This window comes from Passer domesticus, chromosome 22 (assembly GCF_036417665.1).
Source record: "Passer domesticus isolate bPasDom1 chromosome 22, bPasDom1.hap1, whole genome shotgun sequence".
Lineage (NCBI taxonomy): Eukaryota > Metazoa > Chordata > Aves > Passeriformes > Passeridae > Passer > Passer domesticus.
The window spans coordinates 925,217-930,862 of NC_087495.1; the positions used below are offsets into that span (position 1 = coordinate 925,217).

At 47.8% G+C, this 5,646-nt stretch overlaps 1 long non-coding RNA gene across 1 annotated transcript; it reads right to left on the reverse strand.

The window, feature by feature from the left end:
- Positions 1-216: 216 nt before the first annotated feature.
- LOC135285276 (uncharacterized) lies at positions 217-4,552 on the reverse strand. The gene is made up of 3 exons (XR_010350216.1): positions 4,364-4,552; positions 825-929; positions 217-656 (listed from the first exon to the last, which is right to left on the reverse strand). It is a non-coding gene; the product is annotated as an uncharacterized LOC135285276 (long non-coding RNA).
- Between the last annotated feature and the right edge of the window lie 1,094 nt (positions 4,553-5,646).

Genomic DNA, 5,646 nt, shown 5'->3' on the forward strand with positions numbered 1-5,646 from the left:
TGGGATGGGATGGGATGGGATGGGATGGGATGGGATGGGATGGGATGGGATGGGATGGGATGGGATGGGATGGGATGGGATGGGATGGGATGGGATGGGATGGGATGGACACACAGCTCTGCAGGATGGGACAGGATGGACACACAGCTCCATGGGATGGGACAGACGCATCCCAAGCCACAGGGAGAATCAGCTGGAATCATTGCAAGAATCTTTTCTGTCATTTCTGAAAGATCATGGTGAAAAAGAAACTTATTGAAAAATGAACCTCAGCATCTCACCCATCTTCCAGAGGAAACTCAAGAGGAAGTTTGGGAACTACAAGCAAGTCAGCCTCACCTCAGTCCCTGGGAAAGTCCTGGAAAAGGATCCCCATGGAGGAATTTTATAGCCATATACAGGAAAAGAAGGTGACTGGGGCAGCCAGCAGGGTTTTGTTAAGGAAAGATGCAAGGAAAAGTGTAAAAAACCACTTTTTTAATTATTTTCCTTTCAATTTTGACTTCTGTTCTGCCCTTAAATGCATCTCCAGTCCAAGAGGAATGTTTCCGTTTGCACTCTCTGGTAGGAAACAGCTCTTGAGAGCCTCTTTAACCTTGGTCAGGGAATTTCAGCTCATTTCCCACAAATGACAGGATAAGATTGCCCTCGTGTGGCTTACAAGAAAAACAAAGGCAGGGAAAAAAATTTAAAAATTAAAAATAAAATGAAATAAAATAAAATAAAATAAAATAAAATAAAATAAAATAAAATAAAATAAAATAAAATAAAATAATAAAATAAAATAAAATTTGGCAAACTCTGGTTCCTACTGTATTTCTTACAGACATTGCCCCTTTCATCATCTTATTCTGTCGTATTCATTGAGAGAGCTGCACCTCAGGGAAGACATGCAACAGCTGCTGTGATTCCAGAGAGGACAAGTGTCCCTGGAGGGACAGACAAATAAGACAGGACCAAACAAATAAGCAGAATATAGATATGATTGAGATAAGGATGAAAACAGTCCTTGGGTTTGTAGGGAGTTGATAAAAGATAACACAGCTGCCACATCCTGAGAGTGTCCAGAGCCAGGTTGGATGGGGCTTGGAGCAGCCTGGGATAGTTGAAGGTGTCCCTGCCCAGGACAGGGGTAGAACAAGATGGGCTTTTAGGTGTTCCTTTCAACCCATCCATTCTGGGATTCTATGAACTGCAGTAAAAGGTTGATTCAAAGAGAAAAGGTTTCAATAACAGATATGGTGAAGCTTGGGACATTTATGAGGAAATGGTAGAATTTTCCAGGTCTGTCAAGCTTAAGAACGAGTCAGACAAGCACCTCCCAGGAATGAACTGGAAAGAATTGCTTTTGCTTTTGTGGGAAAATGTAAATGTGTAGTTCAATGTAAATCTGTGTGGATCAAAACAGCACATATATCTATCAATGGATGGATCTACTTATCTATAGATAGATCTGTAGATCACCACAAATCTGGACCAATAGATCTGCAGCTCACCAAATGTGAATCATTAGATCTTTATCTCACTACAAATCTGCTTGGATCAATAGATTTGCAGTTCACTATGGATCTGTCTGGATCAGATCTGTGGCCCAGCAGCCGTGTGAGCTGCTCTGGTTTCACAGGGACACATCTCCTGTGGTTCCTGGTGGCCGTTGCACCTTCTATTTTTTGCCCTTTCACTCCTAATGCACTGAACCAAGAAAGCAAAACCCACCCACAGAGCTGCACATTCCAAATGTGATCTCTGGAGTCAGACCAGAGGAGCCCAGTCCATGGCAGGGGCTGGAACAAGATGGTCTTTAAGGTCTCTTCCAACCCAACCCATTCTATGATTCTGTCTCTACATCCGGTGTACAATGAATCACAGAACATCCCGAGCTGGAAGGGACCCACAGGGATCATCCAATCCAACCCCTGGCCCTGCACAGACACCCCAACAATCCCACCCTGTGCCTGGGAGCATTGTCTGAATGCTCCTGGAGCTCTGGCAGCCTCAGGGCCGTGCCCATTCCCTGGGGAGCCTGGGCAGTGCCCAGCACCCTCTGGGGGAAGAACCTTTTCCTGATATCCAACCTAAACCCCCTGACAGAGCTCCAGCCGTCCCGTGGGTGCTGTCCCTGGTCACAGAGCAGAGATTGGAGCTGTCCCTCCCCACACTCCAATCTTTAACCTCACCATACAAATCCCTTCCCTCACTTTCCTCTGCCTTAGGTGCCTCTGTCACCAGCCCAGGGATTTTCTCTCTCCCAAGACTATTTCCTAGCTAGAGGCTCTTCAGATCCTCCCCTGACTTGTGTCCTGGAGAGACACCTGTGACCCAGGTGTGGGACATGCCCTCCCACAGCAGGGAGATCCCCACAGGGAGGGGTGGTGTCCATGGGACTGCTGTGACCCCCCTGGGGACAGCAGGCACAGCTTCTGGCACACCCAGAGATTATGTCAGACCTGTGCAGAGCTTTATCAGGCAATAAACATTAACAATCCTCAGCCCAACTGCCAGAATGTTGCTGCAATGGATTTGTTATTTTTATGAAGGGGAAGATAAAAGACTGTTGGGAGACAAGGCCCCAATAACCTGGATACCACCTGACTACACCCATAAAACTTAACCACAAAGGAGAGTGTTTTGTACCTGGCCCTATGTTGGTTTTGAATGACACAGCCTCAGTAACCAGGATCTGCAATTGCCCCTGTTTCACACAGAACAAACATCATCCCTGCCATAAACTCTTTGAGGCAGGGCTCCTGTTTCATTTGCATCATTTGTGCAGGCTCTTTTCCAAGCCAGCTCCTGACTTCCTGTACTCACAAACCCCACAAGTGACTCTCAGACACAGTCCCTGACCAATTTAACTGAGGGCTCTTTTTTTTGTGCTGCTTCTCATGGTAATGCTGCAAATCTGGGACCCCAACAGAGGCAAGGCTGCCACAGGCGCTCCAGGCTCAGCACCACTGAGTGAGTATCTCCAGTAACTGCACGTCAACCCAGTAGCTGCTCCTGGATCTTCCCCACTGATCCCTCCAGACTCCAAAACCTCTCCTGCAGTTGGCCCAGACCCACCCCTCAGTGCCTCTGGCAGTCAAACCCCTTGGTTTTCACAGCCTCACACACATGCAGACTCCTGGCCCCAGGGCTCTCACCCAGCTGGTCAGCTCCTCTGGCTGGACACCCCCTGGACACATCCCCACACACCCACACAGCTGCAGCCCCTGGCACACCAGCCCTCCAGCCACAGTCCCACTCCAGGGGGCTCTCAGACCTCCCTGCAGAGGGAATAAACAGTCCCTGACCCAGGGAAGGATTTAGGAATGCAGGTTAATGAGAAGGCACGTCACAGTGTGCTGATCAGGATCAGGATCACACTACCCAGTAAGCTCTTTACACAGCACTGGCCACTCTTGGCCCCTTGGCCTTGTTTTTTTTCCCTGGGTTTGTCTCTCTCCAAATTCCACCAACCCTTCAATTTCCCCACCTTTGCTTCCTCCCCTGAACATCCTAGAGTAAATCAAATGGGATCCTGAACTTGCCTTCTCATGAACTTCGAAATGTTTCCTACATCCCTATACAGGGAGAGAAGCGAGGAGAGAAGATTCTGTTGGGCTCAAGGTGATGGATTTCACATCTGGACTACAGAATAGTGGAATATCTTGATCTGGAAGGGACCCACAAGGACCATCCCATTCAGCTTCTGGTCCTGCACAGACCCCCGCAACAATCCCACCCTGTGCCTGAGAGCATTGTCCAAAGGATCTTAAAGCTCATCCCATTCCACCCCTGCAACAGGCAGGGACAATATCCACTATCCCAGGTGGCTCAGAGCCCCATCCAACCTGGCCTTGGACACTTCTAAGGATCCAGGGGCAGCCACAGCTGCTCTGGGCACCCTGTGCCAGGGCCTCCCCACCCTCACAGGAAGGAATCCCTCCCCAGCATCCCATCCATCCCTGCCCTCTGAGAGTGGGAAACCATTCCCTGTGTCCTGTTCCTCCATCCCTTGTCCCCAGTCCCTCTCCAGCTCTCCTGGAGTCCCTTTATGTCCTGGAAGGGGCTCTGAGGTCTCCCTGGAGCCTTCGCTTCTCCAGCTGAACCCCCCCAGCTCTCCCAGCCTGGCTCCAGAGCAGAGGAGTTCCAGCCCATGGAGCATCTCCTTCAGAGTGTCCTTCAGAGGCCTTTGTTGACTGGCAGTGACAAACCAGGTTTTGGTCACATTGTCCACATGACATGCCTGAGACATCCAGAGTTACTGTGGGACAGTCCCTTGGCACAATCTATTTTCTTCCTGGAACAAAGAGAATTCTCTGTGTGATGTCCTGTGAATTCACTGCTCTCTGGTGATCAGTTATCTCTGCTGTTGACTTACCAGGGTTCAGACTTTCCACCCTCCCCAAAAGCAACCTGTTCAGCAGCTGGATTGCTGGAGTGGCACCTTTGTTATTCCGTGCACTTTGCAAGTTCCGTGTTGTTCTCTGTGCCTTTGTGTGCTCACTCAGCCACATCTGTTCCTGCCAACCTCATTCAGAGCCATCACAAGAGCTCTGTGAAGGTCTGAGTCAACAAGAGATCAAAGAGAAGGAGCAGCTTTAGAGCACACAAAGGCAAATGACACCAGACAAGTGGAATTTAGCAAAATGTTTGAGCAGCAGGTTCAGAATAATCATAAATATTTATTTTTCACGTACAAATATGCACCATACTTTATACAAGCTTCAAAAAAAATCTTTCAGAGGTATTAAAAGCCAAGCAGTTCATAAGTAAACTAAGACATAGATCCTTGAAGGTGTCAGAGAATTGTCACTGGATGTGCCTTTCTGAAGGATCTGGAAATAACAGACCTTCCCATAATTAACCTGTCCCTCACAGTTGCCCCCCTCACCATTTTCTTCTCCCCTTTCTCATTAAAGAAGTTCATCTCTCTCCACCCGATGTGCCACAGGCCCCCCACCACCTCGGTCACTCTGCACTGGATTTTCCAGGTTTTTTCCCCAGGTATCTCCCAGGAGAGGGGTTGGACTTCTACCATGAGATACCAAAAAATAAAAATTGCCTGGGGTAAATCACCTGAGTGACAATTCAGGCCCCTGCTGGGACACACCAAACTGTGGGGTATTTGCTATTTAAAGCAGCTAAATGCTAACAGGAATATTGGGATTCACTGTCACCTTATCCACTGGGACAGCAAAGCAAAATATTTACTGATCTGGTCAAAAAGTGTCTCACCATGACAGGACTGAAAACAGCAATAAAATACCTCTATCATTACTTCTGATTAGTGAAATATAGTGGAATATCCCTGAAACATGCCAGGCAGAGGAGAATATGGGATTAGTCTTTCAGAATCCTGGGGGGAAAAAAAAAAAAGATCCTGGAAAGATCTAAGAGTGTTCCTATCTAAGTGATGATAGTTTTTATCAGAACATGGCAGTGATGCAAAATATTTAATGCAGATTTTCCTCGCTGTGCCGTTGTTTTTATGGCCTTTTTATTGCTTTTAAACCAAATCACGTCATCGCTGGTACCTTCTCTGACCCTTTAGTTAAAATGTTACCCCAAGGACAATCACATCTTTGTGTGCTCAGTGTTTGCTGAGCACTCTGGGATCCTTGCATTTGCATGAGGTGGGTGCAGAGCCCCACCCAGGGATGA